We start from the raw sequence: 24050 nt of genomic DNA, 5'->3' as shown, positions 1-24050 counted from the left end.
TACTAACATGGGTTATAGTGAGCTGTGTGTTGGGTATAGAGACATATTACCATGGGTTATAGTGGGCTGTGTGTTGGGTATAGAGACATATTACCATGGGTTATAGTGGGCTGTGTGTTAGGTATAGAGACATATTACCATGGGTTATAGTGGGCTGTGTGTTAGGTATAGAGACATATTACCATGGGTTATAGTGGGCTGTGTGTTGGGTATAGAGACATATTACCATGGGTTATAGTGGGCTGTGTGTTAGGTATAGAGACATATTACCATGGGTTATAGTGGGCTGTGTGTCGGGTATAGAGACATATTACCATGGGTTATTGTGGGCTGTGTGTTAGGTATAGAGACATATTACCATGGGTTATAGTGGGCTGTGTGTTGGGTATAGAGACATATTACCATGGGTTATAGTGGGCTGTGTGTCAGGTATAGAGACATATTACCATGGGTTATAGTGGGCTGTGTGTCGGGTATAGAGACATATTACCATGGGTTATAGTGAGCTGTGTGTTGGGTATAGAGACATATTACCATGGGTTATAGTGGGCTGTGTGTTAGGTATAGAGACATATTACCATGGGTTATAGTGGGCTGTGTGTTAGGTATAGAGACATATTACCATGGGTTATAGTGGGCTGTGTGTTAATTATAGAGACATATTACCATGGGTTATAGTGGGCTGTGTGTTGGGTATAAAGACATATTACCATGGGTTATAGTGGGCTGTGTGTTAGGTATAGAGACATATTACCATGGGTTATAGTGGGCTGTGTGTTAGGGTATAGAGACATATTACCATGGGTTATAGTGGGCTGTGTGTTAGGGTATAGAGACATATTACCATGGGTTATAGTGGGCTGTGTGTTGGGTATAGAGACATATTACCATGGGTTATAGTGGGCTGTGTGTTAGGTATAGAGACATACTAACATGGGTTATAGTGAGCTGTGTGTTGGGTATAGAGACATATTACCATGAGTTATAGTGGGCTGTGTGTTGGGTATAGAGACATATTACCATGGGTTATAGTGGGCTGTGTGTTAGGTATAGAGACATATTACCATGGGTTATAGTGGGCTGTGTTAAGTATAGAGACATATTAACATGGGTTATAGTGGGCTGTGTGTTGGGTATAGAGACATATTACCATGGGTTATAGTGGGCTTTGTGTTGGGTATAGAGACATATTACCATGGGTTATAGTGGGCTGTGTGTCAGGTATAGAGACATATTACCATGGGTTATAGTGGGCTGTGTGTTGGGTATAGAGACATATTACCATGGGTTATAGTGGGCTGTGTGTTAGGTATAGAGACATATTACCATGGGTTATAGTGGGCTGTGTGTCAGGTATAGAGACATATTACCATGGGTTATAGTGGGCTTTGTGTTGTGTATAGAGACATATTACCATGGGTTATAGTGGGCTGTGTGTTGGGTATAGAGACATATTACCATGGTTTATAGTGGGCTGTGTGTCAGGTATAGAGACATATTACCATTGGTTATAGTGGGCTTTGTGTTGTGTATAGAGACATATTAACATGTGTTATAGTGGGCTGTGTGTTAGGTATAGAGACATACTACCATGGGTTATAGTGAGCTGTGTGTTAGGTATAGAGACATATTACCATGGGTTATAGTGGGCTGTGTGTTAGGTATAGAGACATATTACCATGGGTTTATAGTGGGCTGTGTGTTGGGTATAGAGACATATTACCATGTGTTATAGTGGGCTGTGTGTGGGGTATAGAGACATATTACCATGGGTTATAGTGGGCTGTGTGTCAGGTATAGAGACATATTACCATGGGTTATAGTGGGCTGTGTGTTAGGTATAGAGCCATATTAACATGGGTTATAGTTGGCTGTGTGTTAGGTATAGAGACGTATTACCATGGGTTATAGTGGGCTGTGTGATGTGTATAGAGACATATTACCATGGGTTATAGTGGGCTGTGTGTCGGTATAGAGACGTATTACCATGGGTTATTGTGGGCTGTGTGTTAGGTATAGAGACATATTACCATGGGTTATAGTGGGCTGTGTGTTGGGTATAGAGACATATTACCATGGGTTATAGTTGGCTGTGTGTCAGGTATAGAGACATATTACCATGGGTTATAGTGGGCTGTGTGTCGGGTATAGAGACATATTACCATGGGGTATAGTGAGCTGTGTGTTGGGTATAGAGACATATTACCATGGGTTATAGTGGGCTGTGTGTTAGGTATAGAGACATATTACCATGGGTAATAGTGAGCTGTGTGTTAGGTATAGAGACATACTACCATGGGTTATAGTGGGCTGTGTGTTAATTATAGAGACATATTACCATGGGTTATAGTGGGCTGTGTGTCGGGTATAGAGACATATTACCATGGGTTATAGTGGGCTGTGTGTTAGGTATAGAGACATATTACCATGGGTTATAGTGGGCTGTGTGTTAGGTATAGAGACATATTACCATGGGTTATAGTGGGCTGTGTGTTAGGTATAGAGACATATTACCATGGGTTATAGTGGGCTGTGTGTCGGGAATATAGACATATTACCATGGGTTATAGTGGGCTGTGTGTTAGGTATAGAGACATATTACCATGGGTTATAGTGGGCTGTGTGTTGGGTATAGAGACATATTACCATGGGTTATAGTGGGCTGTGTGTTGGGTATAGAGACATATTACCATGGGTTATAGTGGGCTGTGTGTTAGGTATAGAGACATATTACCATGGGTTATAGTGGGCTGTGTGTTAAGTATAGAGACATATTACCATGGCTTATAGTGGGCTGTGTGTTGGGTATAGAGACATATTACCAAGGGTTATAGTGGGCTGTGTGTCAGGTATAGAGACATATTACCATGGGTTATAGTGGGCTGTGTGTCGGGTATAGAGACATATTACCATGGGTTATAGTGGGCTGTGTGTTAGGTATAGAGACATATTACCATGGGTTATAGTGGGCTGTGTGTTGGGTATAGAGACATATTACCATGGGTTATAGTGGGCTGTGTGTCAGGTATAGAGACATATTACCATGGGTTATAGTGGGCTGTGTGTCGGGTATAGAGACATATTACCATGGGTTATAGTGAGCTGTGTGTTGGGTATAGAGACATATTACCATGGGTTATAGTGGGCTGTGTGTTAGGTATAGAGACATATTACCATGGGTAATAGTGAGCTGTGTGTTAGGTATAGAGACATACTACCATGGGTTATAGTGGGCTGTGTGTTAATTATAGAGACATATTACCATGGGTTATAGTGGGCTGTGTGTCGGGTATAAAGACATATTACCATGGGTTATAGTGGGCTGTGTGTTAGGTATAGAGACATATTACCATGGGTTATAGTGGGCTGTGTGTTAGGTATAGAGACATATTACCATGGGTTATAGTGGGCTGTGTGTTAGGTATAGAGACATATTACCATGGGTTATAGTGGGCTGTGTGTTGGGTATAGAGACATATTACCATGGGTTATAGTGGGCTGTGTGTTAGGTATAGAGACATACTAACATGGGTTATAGTGAGCTGTGTGTTGGGTATAGAGACATATTACCATGAGTTATAGTGGGCTGTGTGTTGGGTATAGAGACATATTACCATGGGTTATAGTGGGCTGTGTGTTAGGTATAGAGACATATTACCATGGGTTATAGTGGGCTGTGTTAAGTATAGAGACATATTAACATGGGTTATAGTGGGCTGTGTGTTGGGTATAGAGACGTATTACCATGGGTTATAGTGGGCTTTGTGTTGGGTATAGAGACATATTACCATGGGTTATAGTGGGCTGTGTGTCAGGTATAGAGACATATTACCATGGGTTATAGTGGGCTGTGTGTCGGGTATAGAGACATATTACCATGGGTTATAGTGGGCTGTGTGTTAGGTATAGAGACATATTACCATGGGTTATAGTGGGCTGTGTGTCAGGTATAGAGACATATTACCATGGGTTATAGTGGGCTTTGTGTTGTGTATAGAGACATATTACCATGGGTTATAGTGGGCTGTGTGTTAGGTATAAAGACATATTACCATGGGTTATAGTGGGCTGTGTGTCAGGTATAGAGACATATTACCATGAGTTATAGTGGGCTTTGTGTTGTGTATAGAGACATATTAACATGGGTTATAGTGGGCTGTGTGTTAGGTATAGAGACATACTACCATGGGTTATAGTGAGCTGTGTGTTGGGTATAGAGACATATTACCATGAGTTATAGTGGGCTGTGTGTTAGGTATAGAGACATATTACAATGGGTTTTAGTGGGCTGTGTGTTAGGTATAGAGACATATTACCATGTGTTATAGTGGGCTGTGTGTGGGGTATGGTGACATATTACCATGGGTTATAGTGGGCTGTGTGTCAGGTATAGAGACATATTACCATGGGTTATAGTGGGCTGTGTGTTAGGTATAGAGCCATATTAACATGGGTTATAGTTGGCTGTGTGTTAGGTATAGAGCCATATTACCATGTGTTATAGTGGGCTGTGTGTGGGGTATGGTGACATATTACCATGGGTTATAGTGGGCTGTGTGTCAGGTATAGAGACATATTACCATGGGTTATAGTGGGCTGTGTGTTAGGTATAGAGCCATATTAACATGGGTTATAGTTGGCTGTGTGTTAGGCATAGAGACGTATTACCATGGGTTATAGTGGGCTGTGTGATGTGTATAGAGACATATTACCATGGGTTATAGTGGGCTGTGTGTTAGGTATAGAGACATATTACCATGGGTTATAGTGTGCTGTGTGTTGGGTATAGAGACATATTACCATGGGTTATAGCGGGCTGTGTGTTGGGTATAGAGACATATTACCATGGTTTATAGTGGGCTGTGTGTTAGATATAGAGCCATATTACCATGGGTTATAGTGGGCTGTGTGTTAGGTATAGGGACATATTACCATGGGTAATAGTGGGCTGTGTGTTAGGTATAGAAACATATTACCATGGGTTATAGTGGGTTATGTGTTAGGTATAGAGACATATTTCCATTGCTTATAGTGAGCTGTGTGTTGGGTATAGAGACATATTACCATGGGTTATAGTGGGCTGTGTGTTAGGTATAGAGACATATTACCATGGGTTTTAGTGGGCTGTGTGTTAGGTATAGAGACATATTACCATGGGTTATAGTGGGCTGTGTGTTGGGTATAGAGACATATTACCATGGGTTATAGTGGGCTGTGTGTTAGGTATAGAGACATATTACCATGGGTTATAGTGGGCTGTGTGTCAGGTATAGAGACATATTACCATGGGTTATAGTGGGCTGTGTGTCGGGTATAGAGACGTATTACCATGGGTTATAGTGGGCTGTGTGTCAGGTATAGAGACATATTACCATGCGTTATAGTGGGATGTGTGTCGGGTATAGAGACATATTAACATGGGTTATAGTAGGCTTTGTGTCGGGTATAGAGACATATTAACATGGGTTATAGTGGGCTGTGTGTTAGGTATAGAGCCATATTACCATGGGTTATAGTGGGCTGTGTGTTCGGTATAGAGACATATTACCATGGGTTATTGTGGGCTGTGTGTCAGGTATAGAGACATATTACGATGGGTTATAGTGGGCTGTGTGTTGGGTATAGAGACATATTACCATGGGTTATAGTGGGCTGTGTGTTAGGTATAGAGACATATTACCATGGGTTATAGTGGGCTGTGTGTCGGGTATAGAGACATATTACCATGGGTTATAGTGGGCTGTGTGTTGGGTATAGAGACATATTACCATGGGTTATAGTGGGCTGTGTGTTAGGTATAGAGACATATTACCATGGGTTATAGTGGGCTGTGTGTTGGGTATAGAGACATATTACCATGGGTTATAGTGGGCTGTGTGTTAGGTATAGAGACATATTACCATGGGTTTATAGTGGGCTGTGTGTTAGGTATAGAGACATATTACCATGGGTTATAGTGGGCTGTGTGTTGGGTATAGAGACATATTACCATGGGTTATAGTGGGCTGTGTGTTAGGTATAGAGACATATTACCATGGGTTATAGTGGGCTGTGTGTCAGGTATAGAGACATATTACCATGGGTTATAGTGGGCTGTGTGTCGGGTATAGAGACATATTACCATGGGGTATAGTGAGCTGTGTGTTGGGTATAGAGACATATTACCATGGGTTATAGTGGGCTGTTTGTTAGGTATAGAGACATATTACCATGGGTTACAGTGGGCTTTGTGTTGTGTATAGAGACATATTACCATGGGTTATAGTGGGCTGTGTGTTAGGTATAGAGACATATTACCATGGGTTATAGTGGGCTTTGTGTTGTGTATAGAGACATATTACCATGGGTTATAGTGGGCTGTGTGTTAGGTATAGAGACATACTACCATGGGTTATAGTGAGCTTTGTGTTAGGTATAGAGACATATTACCATGAGTTATAGTGGGCTTTGTGTTGTGTATAGAGACATATTAACATGGGTTATAGTGGGCTGTGTGTTAGGTATAGAGACATACTACCATGGGTTATAGTGAGCTGTGTGTTGGGTATAGAGACATATTACCATGAGTTATAGTGGGCTGTGTGTTAGGTATAGAGACATATTACAATGGGTTTTAGTGGGCTGTGTGTTAGGTATAGAGACATATTACCATTTGTTATAGTGGGCTGTGTGTGGGGTATAGAGACATATTACCATGGGTTATAGTGGGCTGTGTGTTGGGTATAGAGACATATTACCATGGGTTATAGTGGGCTGTGTGTTGGGTATAGAGACATATTACCATGGGTTATAGTGGGCTGTGTGTTGGGTATAGAGACATATTACCATGGGTTATAGTGGGCTGTGTGTTAGGTATAGAGACATATTACCATGGGTTATAGTGGGCTGTGTGTTGGGTATAGAGACATATTACCATGGGTTATAGTGGGCTGTGTGTTAGGTATAGAGACATATACCATGGGTTTTAGTGGGCTGTGTGTTAGGTATAGAGACATATTACCATGGGTTATAGTGGGCTGTGTGTTGGGTATAGAGACATATTACCATGGGTTATAGTGGGCTGTGTGTTAGGTATAGAGACATATTACCATGGGTTATAGTGGGCTGTGTGTCAGGTATAGAGACATATTACCATGGGTTATAGTGGGCTGTGTGTCGGGTATAGAGACATATTACCATGGGGTATAGTGAGCTGTGTGTTGGGTATAGAGACATATTACCATGGGTTATAGTGGGCTGTTTGTTAGGTATAGAGACATATTACCATGGGTTACAGTGGGCTTTGTGTTGTGTATAGAGACATATTACCATGGGTTATAGTGGGCTGTGTGTTAGGTATAAAGACATATTACCATGGGTTATAGTGGGCTGTGTGTCAGGTATAGAGACATATTACCATGGGTTATAGTGGTCTTTGTGTTGTGTATAGAGACATATTAACATGGGTTATAGTGGGCTGTGTGTTAGGTATAGAGACATACTACCATGGGTTATAGTGAGCTTTGTGTTAGGTATAGAGACATATTACCATGAGTTATAGTGGGCTTTGTGTTGTGTATAGAGACATATTAACATGGGTTATAGTGGGCTGTGTGTTAGGTATAGAGACATACTACCATGGGTTATAGTGAGCTGTGTGTTGGGTATAGAGACATATTACCATGAGTTATAGTGGGCTGTGTGTTAGGTATAGAGACATATTACAATGGGTTTTAGTGGGCTGTGTGTTAGGTATAGAGACATATTACCATTTGTTATAATGGGCTGTGTGTGGGGTATGGTGACATATTACCATGGGTTATAGTGGGCTGTGTGTTGGGTATAGAGACATATTACCATGGGTTATAGTGGGCTGTGTGTTGGGTATAGAGACATATTACCATGGGTTATAGTGGGCTGTGTGTTGGGTATAGAGACATATTACCATGGGTTATAGTGGGCTGTGTGTTGGGTATAGAGACATATTACCATGGGTTATAGTGGGCTGTGTGTTGGGTATAGAGACATATTACCATGGGTTATAGTGGGCTGTGTGTCGGGTATAGAGACGTATTACCATGGGTTATAGTGGGCTTTGTGTTGGGTATAGAGACATATTACCATGGGTTATAGTGGGCTGTGTGTCAGGTATAGAGACATATTACCATGGGTTATAGTGGGCTGTGTGTCGGGTATAGAGACATATTACCATGGGTTATAGTGGGCTGTGTGTTAGGTATAGAGACATATTACCATGGGTTATAGTGGGCTGTGTGTCAGGTATAGAGACATATTACCATGGGTTATAGTGGGCTTTGTGTTGTGTATAGAGACATATTACCATGGGTTATAGTGGGCTGTGTGTTGGGTATAGAGACATATTACCATGGGTTATAGTGGGCTGTGTGTCAGGTATAGAGACATATTACCATGGGTTATAGTGGGCTTTGTGTTGTGTATAGAGACATATTAACATTTGTTATAGTGGGCTGTGTGTTAGGTATAGAGACATACTACCATGGGTTATAGTGAGCTTTGTGTTAGGTATAGAGACATATTACCATGGGTTATAGTGGGCTTTGTGTTAGGTATAGAGACATACTACCATGGGTTATAGTGAGCTGTGTGTTGGGTATAGAGACATATTACCATGAGTTATAGTGGGCTGTGTGTTAGGTATAGAGACATATTACAATGGGTTTTAGTGGGCTGTGTGTTAGGTATAGAGACATATTACCATGGGTTATAGTGGGCTGTGTGTTGGGTATAGAGACATATTACCATGGGTTATAGTGGGCTGTGTGTCGGGTATAGAGACGTATTACCATGGGTTATAGTGGGCTTTGTGTTGGGTATAGAGACATATTACCATGGGTTATAGTGGGCTGTGTGTCAGCTATAGAGACATATTACCATGGGTTATAGTGGGCTGTGTGTCGGGTATAGAGACATATTACCATGGGTTATAGTGGGCTGTGTGTTAGGTATAAAGAATTATTACCATGGGTTATAGTGGGCTGTGTGTCAGGTATAGAGACATATTACCATGGGTTATAGTGGGCTGTGTGTTGGGTATAGAGACATATTACCATGGGTTATAGTGGGCTGTGTGTCGGGTATAGACACGTATTACCATGGGTTATAGTGGGCTTTGTGTTGGGTATAGAGACATATTACCATGGGTTATAGTGGGCTGTGTGTTAGGTATAAAGAATTATTACCATGGGTTATAGTGGGCTGTGTGTCAGGTATAGAGACATATTACCATGGGTTATAGTGGGCTTTGTGTTGTGTATAGAGACATATTACCATGGGTTATAGTGGGCTGTGTGTCAGGTATAGAGACATATTACCATGAGTTATAGTGAGCTGTGTGTTGGGTATAGAGACATATTACCATGAGTTATAGTGGGCTGTGTGTTAGGTATAGAGACATATTACAATGGGTTTTAGTGGGCTGTGTGTTAGGTATAGAGACATATTACCATTTGTTATAATGGGCTGTGTGTGGGGTATGGTGACATATTACCATGGGTTATAGTGGGATGTGTGTCAGGTATAGAGACATATTACCATGGGTTATAGTGGGCTGTGTGTTAGGTATAGAGCCATATTAACATGGGTTATAGTTGGCTGTGTGTTAGGCATAGAGACGTATTACCATGGGTTATAGTGGGCTGTGTGATGTGTATAGAGACATATTACCATGGGTTATAGTGGGCTGTGTGTTAGGTATAGAGACATATTACCATGGGTTATAGTGTGCTGTGTGTTGGGTATAGAGACATATTACCATGGGTTATAGTGGGCTGTGTGTTGGGTATAGAGACATATTACCATGGGTTATAGTGGGCTGTGTGTTGGGTATAGAGACATATTACCATGGGTTATAGTGGGCTGTGTGTTGGGTATAGAGACATATTACCATGGGTTATAGTGGGCTGTGTGTCGGGTATAGAGACGTATTACCATGGGTTATAGTGGGCTTTGTGTCGGGTATAGAGACATATTACCATGGGTTATAGTGGGCTGTGTGTCAGGTATAGAGACATATTACCATGGGTTATAGTGGGCTGTGTGTCGGGTATAGAGACATATTACCATGGGTTATAGTGGGCTGTGTGTTAGGTATAAAGACATATTACCATGGGTTATAGTGGGCTGTGTGTCAGGTATAGAGACATATTACCATGGGTTATAGTGGGCTTTGTGTTGTGTATAGAGACATATTACCATGGGTTATAGTGGGCTGTGTGTTAGGTATAGAGACATATTACCATGGGTTATAGTGGGCTGTGTGTCAGGTATAGAGACATATTACCATGGGTTATAGTGGGCTTTGTGTTGTGTATAGAGACATATTAACATTTGTTATAGTGGGCTGTGTGTTAGGTATAGAGACATACTACCATGGGTTATAGTGAGCTTTGTGTTAGGTATAGAGACATATTACCATGAGTTATAGTGGGCTTTGTGTTAGGTATAGAGACATACTACCATGGGTTATAGTGAGCTGTGTGTTGGGTATAGAGACATATTACCATGAGTTATAGTGGGCTGTGTGTTAGGTATAGAGACATATTACAATGGGTTTTAGTGGGCTGTGTGTTAGGTATAGAGACATATTACCATGGGTTATAGTGGGCTGTGTGTTGGGTATAGAGACATATTACCATGGGTTATAGTGGGCTGTGTGTCGGGTATAGAGACGTATTACCATGGGTTATAGTGGGCTTTGTGTTGGGTATAGAGACATATTACCATGGGTTATAGTGGGCTGTGTGTCAGGTATAGAGACATATTACCATGGGTTATAGTGGGCTGTGTGTCGGGTATAGAGACATATTACCATGGGTTATAGTGGGCTGTGTGTTAGGTATAAAGAATTATTACCATGGGTTATAGTGGGCTGTGTGTCAGGTATAGAGACATATTACCATGGGTTATAGTGGGCTTTGTGTTGTGTATAGAGACATATTACCATGGGTTATAGTGGGCTGTGTGTTAGGTATAAAGACATATTACCATGGGTTATAGTGGGCTGTGTGTCAGGTATAGAGACATATTACCATGGGTTATAGTGGGCTTTGTGTTGTGTATAGAGACATATTAACATTTGTTATAGTGGGCTGTGTGTTAGGTATAGAGACATACTACCATGGGTTATAGTGAGCTTTGTGTTAGGTATAGAGACATATTACCATGAGTTATAGTGGGCTTTGTGTTAGGTATAGAGACATACTACCATGGGTTATAGTGAGCTGTGTGTTGGGTATAGAGACATATTACCATGAGTTATAGTGGGCTGTGTGTTAGGTATAGAGACATATTACAATGGGTTTTAGTGGGCTGTGTGTTAGGTATAGAGACATATTACCATGGGTTATAGTGGGCTGTGTGTTGGGTATAGAGACATATTACCATGGGTTATAGTGGGCTGTGTGTTGGGTATAGAGACATATTACCATGGGTTATAGTGGGCTGTGTGTCGGGTATAGAGACGTATTACCATGGGTTATAGTGGGCTTTGTGTCGGGTATAGAGACATATTACCATGGGTTATAGTGGGCTGTGTGTCAGGTATAGAGACATATTACCATGGGTTATAGTGGGCTGTGTGTCGGGTATAGAGACATATTACCATGGGTTATAGTGGGCTGTGTGTTAGGTATAAAGACATATTACCATGGGTTATAGTGGGCTGTGTGTCAGGTATAGAGACATATTACCATGGGTTATAGTGGGCTTTGTGTTGTGTATAGAGACATATTACCATGGGTTATAGTGGGCTGTGTGTTAGGTATAGAGACATATTACCATGGGTTATAGTGGGCTGTGTGTCAGGTATAGAGACATATTACCATGGGTTATAGTGGGCTTTGTGTTGTGTATAGAGACATATTAACATTTGTTATAGTGGGCTGTGTGTTAGGTATAGAGACATACTACCATGGGTTATAGTGAGCTTTGTGTTAGGTATAGAGACATATTACCATGGGTTATAGTGGGCTTTGTGTTAGGTATAGAGACATACTACCATGGGTTATAGTGAGCTGTGTGTTGGGTATAGAGACATATTACCATGAGTTATAGTGGGCTGTGTGTTAGGTATAGAGACATATTACAATGGGTTTTAGTGGGCTGTGTGTTAGGTATAGAGACATATTACCATGGGTTATAGTGGGCTGTGTGTTGGGTATAGAGACATATTACCATGGGTTATAGTGGGCTGTGTGTCGGGTATAGAGACGTATTACCATGGGTTATAGTGGGCTTTGTGTTGGGTATAGAGACATATTACCATGGGTTATAGTGGGCTGTGTGTCAGGTAAAGAGACATATTACCATGGGTTATAGTGGGCTGTGTGTCGGGTATAGAGACATATTACCATGGGTTATAGTGGGCTGTGTGTTAGGTATAAAGAATTATTACCATGGGTTATAGTGGGCTGTGTGTCAGGTATAGAGACATATTACCATGGGTTATAGTGGGCTTTGTGTTGTGTATAGAGACATATTACCATGGGTTATAGTGGGCTGTGTGTTAGGTATAAAGACATATTACCATGGGTTATAGTGGGCTGTGTGTCAGGTATAGAGACATATTACCATGGGTTATAGTGGGCTTTGTGTTGTGTATAGAGACATATTAACATTTGTTATAGTGGGCTGTGTGTTAGGTATAGAGACATACTACCATGGGTTATAGTGAGCTTTGTGTTAGGTATAGAGACATATTACCATGAGTTATAGTGGGCTTTGTGTTAGGTATAGAGACATACTACCATGGGTTATAGTGAGCTGTGTGTTGGGTATAGAGACATATTACCATGAGTTATAGTGGGCTGTGTGTTAGGTATAGAGACATATTACAATGGGTTTTAGTGGGCTGTGTGTTAGGTATAGAGACATATTACCATGGGTTATAGTGGGCTGTGTGTTGGGTATAGAGACATATTACCATGGGTTATAGTGGGCTGTGTGTTGGGTATAGAGACATATTACCATGGGTTATAGTGGGCTGTGTGTCGGGTATAGAGACGTATTACCATGGGTTATAGTGGGCTTTGTGTCGGGTATAGAGACATATTACCATGGGTTATAGTGGGCTGTGTGTCAGGTATAGAGACATATTACCATGGGTTATAGTGGGCTGTGTGTCGGGTATAGAGACATATTACCATGGGTTATAGTGGGCTGTGTGTTAGGTATAAAGACATATTACCATGGGTTATAGTGGGCTGTGTGTCAGGTATAGAGACATATTACCATGGGTTATAGTGGGCTTTGTGTTGTGTATAGAGACATATTACCATGGGTTATAGTGGGCTGTGTGTTAGGTATAAAGACATATTACCATGGGTTATAGTGGGCTGTGTGTCAGGTATAGAGACATATTACCATGGGTTATAGTGGGCTTTGTGTTGTGTATAGAGACATATTAACATTTGTTATAGTGGGCTGTGTGTTAGGTATAGAGACATACTACCATGGGTTATAGTGAGCTTTGTGTTAGGTATAGAGACATATTACCATGAGTTATAGTGGGCTTTGTGTTAGGTATAGAGACATACTACCATGGGTTATAGTGAGCTGTGTGTTGGGTATAGAGACATATTACCATGAGTTATAGTGGGCTGTGTGTTAGGTATAGAGACATATTACAATGGGTTTTAGTGGGCTGTGTGTTAGGTATAGAGACATATTACCATGGGTTATAGTGGGCTGTGTGTTGGGTATAGAGACATATTACCATGGGTTATAGTGGGCTGTGTGTTAGGTATAGAGACATATTACCATGGGTTATAGTGTGCTGTGTGTTGGGTATAGAGACATATTACCATGGGTTATAGTGGGCTGTGTGTTGGGTATAGAGACATATTACCATGGGTTATAGTGGGCTGTGTGTTGGGTATAGAGACATATTACCATGGGTTATAGTGGGCTGTGTGTTAGGTATAAAGACATATTACCATGGGTTATAGTGGGCTGTGTGTCAGGTATAGAGACATATTACCATGGGTTATAGTGGGCTTTGTGTTGTGTATAGAGACATATTAACATTTGTTATAGTGGGCTGTGTGTTAGGTATAGAGACATACTACCATGGGTTATAGTGAGCTTTGTGTTAGGTATAGAGACATATTACCATGAGTTATAGTGGGCTTTGTGTTAGGTATAGAGACATACTACCATGGGTTATAGTGAGCTGTGTGTTGGGTATAGAGACATATTACCATGAGTTATAGTGGGCTGTGTGTTAGGTATAGAGACATATTACAATGGGTTTTAGTGGGCTGTGTGTTAGGTATAGAGACATATTACCATGTGTTATAGTGGGCTGTGTGTGGGGTATGGTGACATATTACCATGGGTTATAGTGGGCTGTGTGTCAGGTATAGAGACATATTACCATGGGTTATAGTGGGCTGTGTGTTAGGTATAGAGCCATATTAACATGGGTTATAGTTGGCTGTGTGTTAGGCATAGAGACGTATTACCATGGGTTATAGTGGGCTGTGTGATGTGTATAGAGACATATTACCATGGGTTATAGTGGGCTGTGTGTTAGGTATAGAGACATATTACCATGGGTTATAGTGGGCTGTGTGTTGGGTATAGAGACATATTACCATGGGTTATAGTGGGCTGTGTGTTGGGTATAGAGACATATTACCATGGGTTATAGTGGGCTGTGTGTTGGGTATAGAGACATATTACCATGGGTTATAGTGGGCTGTGTGTCGGGTATAGAGACGTATTACCATGGGTTATAGTGGGCTTTGTGTTGGGTATAGAGACATATTACCATGGGTTATAGTGGGCTGTGTGTCAGGTATAGAGACATATTACCATGGGTTATAGTGGGCTGTGTGTCGGGTATAGAGACATATTACCATGGGTTATAGTGGGCTGTGTGTTAGGTATAAAGACATATTACCATGGGTTATAGTGGGCTGTGTGTCAGGTATAGAGACATATTACCATGGGTTATAGTGGGCTTTGTGTTGTGTATAGAGACATATTACCATGGGTTATAGTGGGCTGTGTGTTAGGTATAAAGACATATTACCATGGGTTATAGTGGGCTGTGTGTCAGGTATGGAGACATATTACCATGGGTTATAGTGGGCTTTGTGTTGTGTATAGAGACATATTAACATTTGTTATAGTGGGCTGTGTGTTAGGTATAGAGACATACTACCATGGGTTATAGTGAGCTTTGTGTTAGGTATAGAGACATATTACCATGAGTTATAGTGGGCTTTGTGTTAGGTATAGAGACATACTACCATGGGTTATAGTGAGCTGTGTGTTGGGTATAGAGACATATTACCATGAGTTATAGTGGGCTGTGTGTTAGGTATAGAGACATATTACAATGGGTTTTAGTGGGCTGTGTGTTAGGTATAGAGACATATTACCATGGGTTATAGTGGGCTGTGTGTTGGGTATAGAGACATATTACCATGGGTTATAGTGGGCTGTGTGTCGGGTATAGAGACGTATTACCATGGGTTATAGTGGGCTTTGTGTTGGGTATAGAGACATATTACCATGGGTTATAGTGGGCTGTGTGTCAGGTATAGAGACATATTACCATGGGTTATAGTGGGCTGTGTGTCGGGTATAGAGACATATTACCATGGGTTATAGTGGGCTGTGTGTTAGGTATAAAGAATTATTACCATGGGTTATAGTGGGCTGTGTGTCAGGTATAGAGACATATTACCATGGGTTATAGTGGGCTTTGTGTTGTGTATAGAGACATATTACCATGGGTTATAGTGGGCTGTGTGTTAGGTATAAAGACATATTACCATGGGTTATAGTGGGCTGTGTGTCAGGTATAGAGACATATTACCATGGGTTATAGTGGGCTTTGTGTTGTGTATAGAGACATATTAACATTTGTTATAGTGGGCTGTGTGTTAGGTATAGAGACATACTACCATGGGTTATAGTGAGCTTTGTGTTAGGTATAGAGACATATTACCATGAGTTATAGTGGGCTTTGTGTTAGGTATAGAGACATACTACCATGGGTTATAGTGAGCTGTGTGTTGGGTATAGAGACATATTACCATGAGTTATAGTGGGCTGTGTGTTAGGTATAGAGACATATTACCATGGGTTTTAGTGGGCTGTGTGTTAGGTATAGAGACATATTACCATGGGTTATAGTGGGCTGTGTGTTGGGTATAGAGACATATTACCATGGGTTATAGTGGGCTGTGTGTTGGGTATAGAGACATATTACCATGGGTTATAGTGGGCTGTGTGTCGGGTATAGAGACGTATTACCATGGGTTATAGTGGGCTTTGTGTCGGGTATAGAGACATATTACCATGGGTTATAGTGGGCTGTGTGTCAGGTATAGAGACATATTACCATGGGTTATAGTGGGCTGTGTGTCGGGTATAGAGACATATTACCATGGGTTATAGTGGGCTGTGTGTTAGGTATAAAGACATATTACCATGGGTTATAGTGGGCTGTGTGTCAGGTATAGAGACATATTACCATGGGTTATAGTGGGCTTTGTGTTGTGTATAGAGACATATTACCATGGGTTATAGTGGGCTGTGTGTTAGGTATAAAGACATATTACCATGGGTTATAGTGGGCTGTGTGTCAGGTATAGAGACATATTACCATGGGTTATAGTGGGCTTTGTGTTGTGTATAGAGACATATTAACATTTGTTATAGTGGGCTGTGTGTTAGGTATAGAGACATACTACCATGGGTTATAGTGAGCTTTGTGTTAGGTATAGAGACATATTACCATGAGTTATAGTGGGCTTTGTGTTAGGTATAGAGACATACTACCATGGGTTATAGTGAGCTGTGTGTTGGGTATAGAGACATATTACCATGAGTTATAGTGGGCTGTGTGTTAGGTATAGAGACATATTACAATGGGTTTTAGTGGGCTGTGTGTTGGGTATAGAGACATATTACCATGGGTTATAGTGGGCTGTGTGTTGGGTATAGAGACATATTACCATGGGTTATAGTGGGCTGTGTGTCGGGTATAGAGACGTATTACCATGGGTTATAGTGGGCTTTGTGTTGGGTATAGAGACATATTACCATGGGTTATAGTGGGCTGTGTGTCAGGTATAGAGACATATTACCATGGGTTATAGTGGGCTGTGTGTCGGGTATAGAGACATATTACCATGGGTTATAGTGGGCTGTGTGTTAGGTATAAAGAATTATTACCATGGGTTATAGTGGGCTGTGTGTCAGGTATAGAGACATATTACCATGGGTTATAGTGGGCTTTGTGTTGTGTATAGAGACATATTACCATGGGTTATAGTGGGCTGTGTGTTAGGTATAGAGACATATTACCATGGGTTATAGTGGGCTGTGTGTCAGGTATAGAGACATATTACCATGGGTTATAGTGGGCTGTGTGTTGGGTATAGAGACATATTACCATGGGTTATAGTGGGCTGTGTGTTAGGTATAGAGACATATTACCATGGGTTATAGTGGGCTGTGTGTCAGGTATAGAGACATATTACCATGGGTTATAGTGGGCCGTGTGTCGGGTATAGAGACGTATTACCATGGGTTATAGTGGGCTGTGTGTTAGGTATAGAGCCATATTAACATGGGTTATAGTTGGCTGTGTGTTAGGCATAGAGACGTATTACCATGGGTTATAGTGGGCTGTGTGATGTGTATAGAGACATATTACCATGGGTTATAGTGGGCTGTGTGTTAGGTATAGAGACATATTACCATGGGTTATAGTGTGCTGTGTGTTGGGTATAGAGACATATTACCATGGGTTATAGTGGGCTGTGTGTTGGGTATAGAGACATATTACCATGGGTTATAGTGGGCTGTGTGTTGGGTATAGAGACATATTACCATGGGTTATAGTGGGCTGTGTGTTGGGTATAGAGACATATTACCATGGGTTATAGTGGGCTGTGTGTCGGGTATAGAGACGTATTACCATGGGTTATAGCGGGCTGTGTGTTGGGTATAGAGACATATTACCATGGTTTATAGTGGGCTGTGTGTTAGATATAGAGCCATATTACCATGGGTTATAGTGGGCTGTGTGTTAGGTATAGGGACATATTACCATGGGTAATAGTGGGCTGTGTGTTAGGTATAGAAACGTATTACCATGGGTTATAGTGGGTTATGTGTTAGGTATAGAGACATATTTCCATTGCTTATAGTGGGCTGTGTGTCGGGTATAGAGACGTATTACCATGGGTTATAGCGGGCTGTGTGTTGGGTATAGAGACATATTACCATGGTTTATAGTGGGCTGTGTGTTAGATATAGAGCCATATTACCATGGGTTATAGTGGGCTGTGTGTTAGGTATAGGGACATATTACCATGGGTAATAGTGGGCTGTGTGTTAGGTATAGAAACGTATTACCATGGGTTATAGTGGGTTATGTGTTAGGTATAGAGACATATTTCCATTGCTTATAGTGAGCTGTGTGTTGGGTATAGAGACATATTACCATGGGTTATAGTGGGCTGTGTGTTAGGTATAGAGACATATTACCATGGGTTATAGTGGGCTGTGTGTCAGGTATAGAGACATATTACGATGGGTTATAGTGGGCTGTGTGTTGGCAATAGAGACATATTACCATGGGTTATAGTGGGCTGTGTGTTAGGTATAGAGACATATTACCAAGGGTTATAGTGGGCTGTGTGTCGGGTATAGAGACATATTACCATGGGTTATAGTGGGCTGTGTGTTGGGAATAGAGACATATTACCATGGGTTATAGTGGGCTGTGTGTTAGATTTAGAGACATATTACCATGGGTTATAGTGGGCTGTGTGTCGGGTATAGAGACATATTACCATGGGTTATAGTGGGCTGTGTGTTAGGTATAGAGACATATTACCATGGGTTATAGTGGACTGTGTGTTGGGTAAAGAGGCATACTACTGTCACGTCCTGACCAGCAGAGGGTGTATTGTGTTAGTCTTGGTCAGGATGTGGCAGGTGGTTTGTGTTTGTTAAATGTTGTGTGGGTGATTGGGACTTCCAATTGAAGGCAGGTGTGTTGAGTTGCCTTTGATTGGAAGTCCTCTATAGGTGTGTGTGTTTTTCTTTGGGGTTGTGGGTGGTTGTTTGTGTGCACTGCGGTGGTTTGAGCCTGCCACACTGTTACCATTGTAAGTACTGTTTATTGTTTTTTTGTTCAAGTGGATGCTTTACATGTTTCCTTTAATAAACATGAGTGTCCACAATCCCGCTGCGCCTTGGTCCTCTTCTCTACATGACAACTTCTGTGACAACTACTATGGGTTATAGTGGGCTGTGTGTTGGGTATAGAGACATATTACCATGGTTTATAGTGGGCTGTGTGTTAGGTACAGAGACATATTACCATGGGTTATAGTGGGCTGTGTGTTAGGTATAGAGACATATTACCATGGGTTATAGTGGGCTGTGTGTTAGGCATAGAGACATATTACCATGGGTTATAGTGGGCTGTGTGTTAGGTATAGAGACATATTACCATGGGTTATAGTGGGCTGTGTTTTGGATATAGAGACATTTTACCTTCACATTGATCTGGTACTCCCTGTATATAACTCCACATTGATCTGGTACTTCCTGTATATAGCTCCACATTGATCTGGTACTTCCTGTATTTTGCTCCATATTTTTTTATTTATTTCACCTTTATTTAACCAGGTAGGCAAGTTGAGAACAAGTTCTCATTTACAATTCCGACCTGGCCAAGATAAAGCAAAGCAGTTCGACAACATACAAAAACACAGAGTTACACATGGAGTAAAACAACATACAATCAATGATACAGTAGACAAAAATAAGACTATATACAATGTGAGCAAATTATGTGAGATAAGGGAGGTAAAGGCAAAAAAGGCCATGGTGGCAAAGTAAATAAAGTATACCATGTAAAACACTGGAATGGTAGATTTATAATTTTAAGAAAGTTCAAAGTTAAAATATAAATAATATGGTGCAAAGGAGCAAAATAATAAATAAAATAAATAAATACAGTAGGGGTAGTAGTTTGGGCGAAATTATAGATGGGCTATGTACAGGTGCAGTGATCTGGGAGCTGCTCTGATAGCTGGTGCTTAAAGCTAGTGAGGGAGATAAGTGTTTCCAGTTTCAGAGATTTTTGTAGTTCGTTCCAGTCATTGGCAGCAGAGAACTGGAAGGAGAGACGACCAAAGGAGGAGTTGGCTTTAGGGGTGACCAGAGAGATATACCTGCTGGAGCGCGTGCTACAGGTGGGTGCTGCTATGGTGACCAGTGAGCGGAGATAAGGGGGGACTTTACCTAGCAGGGTCTTGTAGATGACCTGGAGCCAATGTGTTTGGCGACGATTATGAAGCGAAGGCCAGCCAACGAGAGCGTACAGGTCGCAGTGGTGGGTAGTATATGGGGCTTTGGTGACAAAACGGATGGCACTGTGATAGACTGCATCCAGCTTGTTGAGTAGGGTATTGGAGGCTATTTTGTAAATGACATCACCGAAGTCGAGGATTGGTAGGATGGTCAGTTTTACGAGGGTATGTTTGGCAGCATGAGTGAAGGATGCTTTGTTGCGAAATAGGAAGCCAATTCTAGATTTAACTTTGGATTGGAGATGATTGATGTGAGTCTGGAAGGAGAGTTTACAGTCTAACCAGACACCTAGGTATTTGTAGTTGTCCACAAATTCTAAGTCAGAACCGTCCAGAGAAGTGATGCTGGACAGGCGGGCAGGTGCAGGCAGCGATCGGTTGAAGAGCATGCATTTAGTTTTACTTGTATTTAGGAGCAGTTGGAGACCACGGAAGGAGAGTTGTATGGCATTGAAGCTCGTCTGGAGGGTTGTTAACACAGTGTCCAAAGAAGGGCCAGAAGTATACAGAATGGTGTCGTCTGCGTAGAGGTGGATCAGAGATTCACCAGCAGCAAGAGCGACATCATTGATGTATACAGAGAAAAGAGTTGGCCCAAGAATTGAACCCTGTGGTACCCCCATAGAGACTGCCAGAGGTCCGGACAGCAGGCCCTCCGATTTGACACACTGAACTCTATCAGAGAAGTAGTTGGTGAACCAATCGTTTGAGAAACCAAGGCTACTGAGTCTGCCGATGAGGATGTGGTGATTAACAGAGTCAAAAGCTTTGTCCAGGTCAATGAATACGGCAGCACAGTATTGTTTCTTATTGATGGCGGTTATGATGTCGTTTAGGACCTTGAGCGGGCTGAGGTGCACCCATGACCAGCTCTGAAACCAGATTGCATAGCGGAGAGGGTGCGGTGGGATTCGAAATGGTCGGTAATCTGTTTGTTGACTTGGCTTTCGAAGACCTTAGAAAGGCAGGGTAGGATGGATATAGGTCTGTAGCAATTTGGGTCAAGAGTGTCATCTCCTTTGAAGAGGGGGATGACAGCAGCTGCTTTCCAATCTATGGGAATCTCAGACGACACGAAAGAGAGGTTGAACAGGCTAGTAATAGGGGTTGCAATAATTTCGGCAGATAATTTTAGAAAGAAAGGGTCCAGATTGACAAGCCCAGCTGATTTGTAGGGGTCCAGATTTTGCAGCTCTTTCAGAACATCAGCTCAATGGATTTGGGAGAAGGAGAAATGGGGGAGGCTTGGGCGAGTAGCTGTGGGGGGTGCAGTGCTGTTGAATGCAGTAGGGGTAGTTAGGTGGAAAGCATGGCCAGCCGTAGAAAAATGCTTATTGAAATTCTCAATTATAGTGGGCTTATCGGTGGTGACAGAGTTTCCTATCCTCATTGCAGTGGGCAGTTGGGAGGAGGTGTTCTTATTCTCCATGGACTTTACAGTGTCCCAAAACTTTTTAGAGTTTGAGTTGCAGGAAGCAAATTTCTGTTTGAAAAAGCTAGCCTTGGCATTTCTAACTGCCTGTGTGTATTGGTTTCTAACTTCTCTGAAAAGTTGCATATCGCGGGGGCAGTTCGATGCTAATGCAAAAAATAACCAGGCATCCTCTACTGACGGGATGAGGTCAATATCCTTCCAGGATACCAGGGCCAGGTCGATTAGAAAGGCTTGCTCGTTGAAATGTTTCAGGGAGCGTTTGACAGTAATGAGTGGAGGTCGTTTGACCACTGAACCATTACGGGTGCAGGCAATGAGGCAGTGATCGCTGAGATCTTGGTTGTAAACAGCAGAGGTGTATTTGGAGGACGAGTTAGTTAGGATGATATCTATGAGGGTGCCAGTGTTTGCGGCTTTGGGGTTGTACCTGGTGGGTTCATTAATAATTTGTGTGGGATTGAGGGCATCAAGCTTGGATTGTAGGATGGCTGGGGTGTTAAGCATGTCCCAGTTTAGGTCACCTAGTAGCACGAGCTCTGAAGATAGATGGGGGGCAATCAGTTCACATATGGTGTCCAGAGCACAGCTAGGGGCCGAGGGGGGTCTATAGCAGGCGGCGACGGTGAGAGACTTGTTTTTGGAGAGGTGGATTTTTAAAAGTAGAAGTTCAAATTGTTTGGGTACAGACCTGGATAGCAGGACAGAGCTCTGCAGGCTATCTCTGCAGTAGATTGCAACACCGCCCCCTTTGGTCGTTCTATCTTGTCTGAAAACGTTGTAGTTAGGGATGAAGATTTCAGAGTTTTTGGTGGACTTCCTAAGCCAAGATTCAGACACAGCTAGGACATCCGGGTTGGCAGAGTGTGCTAAAGCAGTGAATAAAACAAACTTAGGGAGGAGGCTTCTAATGTTAACATGCATGAAACCAAGGCTATTACGGTTACAGAAGTCATCAAAGAGAGCGCCTGGGGAGTAGGAGTGGAGCCAGGCACTGCAGGGCCTGGATTCACCTCTACATCCCCAGAGGAGCAGAGAAGAATGAGTATGAGGGTACGGCTAAAAGCTATAAGAATTGGTCGTCTGTGACGTCCAGAATAGAGAGAAAAAGGAGCAGGTTTCTGGGGGCGATAAAATAGCTTCAAGGTATAATGTACAGACAAAGGTATGGTGGGATGTGAATACAGAGGAGGTAAACCTAGGCATTTAGTGATGATGAGAGAGATATTGTCTCTAGAAACATCATTGAAACCAGAAGATGTCATAGCATGAGTGGGTGGAGGAACAGAGAGGTTGGATAAGATAGAATGAGCAGGGCTAGAGGCTCTACAGTGAAATAAGCCAATAAACACTAACCAGAACAGCAATGGACATTGCATATTGACATTGAGGAGAGGCATGCTTAGCCGAGTGATCAAAGGGTCCAGTGAGATTCAGACAGCTAGCCGGGCAATAGGTAGCAAGCTGGTGGAAGATGGAGGGAGGTCTGTTTGATTGATCTGGTACTTCCTGTATATAGCTCCACATTGATCTGGTACTTCCTGTATAAAGCTCCATTCTTGAGTATTTAATTCCTCTTGTGTTACTTGTATATACTGCTCTGCATTGTTGGGACGGGCTCGTAAGCAAGCATTTCACAGTAGAGAGAGAGAGACAGAGAGAGAGAGAAACAGAGAGAGAGAGACAGAGAGAGAGAAACAGAGAGAGGGAGAGAGGGAGAGAGAAACAGAGAGAGGGAGAGATGGAGAAAGAGAGGGAGACAGAGAGAGAGGGAGAAACGGAGAGAGAGAGAGAGAGAGAGAGAGAAACAGAGAGAGAGGGAGAGACGGAGAGAGGGAGAAAGAGAGACGGAGAGACAGAGAGAGAGAGAAACAGAGAGAGAGACAGAGAGAGAGAAACAGAGAGAGAGGGAGAGATGGAGAGAGACAGAGAGAGAGGGAGACAGAGAGAGGGAGAGACGGAGAGAGAGAGAGAGAGAGAGAGAGAGAGAGAGAGAGAGAGAGAGAGAGAGAGAGAGAGAGAGAGAGGAGACAGAGAGAGAGACCGAGAGAGGGAGACAGAGAGAAACAGAGAGAGAGAGAGAGACACAGAGAGAGAGACAGAGAGAGAGAGACAGAGAGAGAGAAACAGAGAGGGAGAGATGGAGAGAGAGAGACAGAGAGAGAGAGACAGAGAGAGACATAGAGAGAGAGAAACAGAGAGAGAGGGAGACAGAGAGAGGGAGAGACGGAGAGAGAGAGAGAGAGAGAGAG

The sequence above is a fragment of the Salmo salar genome, chromosome ssa10 (genome assembly GCF_905237065.1).
Source record: "Salmo salar chromosome ssa10, Ssal_v3.1, whole genome shotgun sequence".
Classification (NCBI taxonomy): Eukaryota; Metazoa; Chordata; class Actinopteri; order Salmoniformes; family Salmonidae; genus Salmo; species Salmo salar.
The sequence above is the reverse complement of the archived record's forward strand: the minus strand, read 5'-3'. Positions refer to the sequence as shown.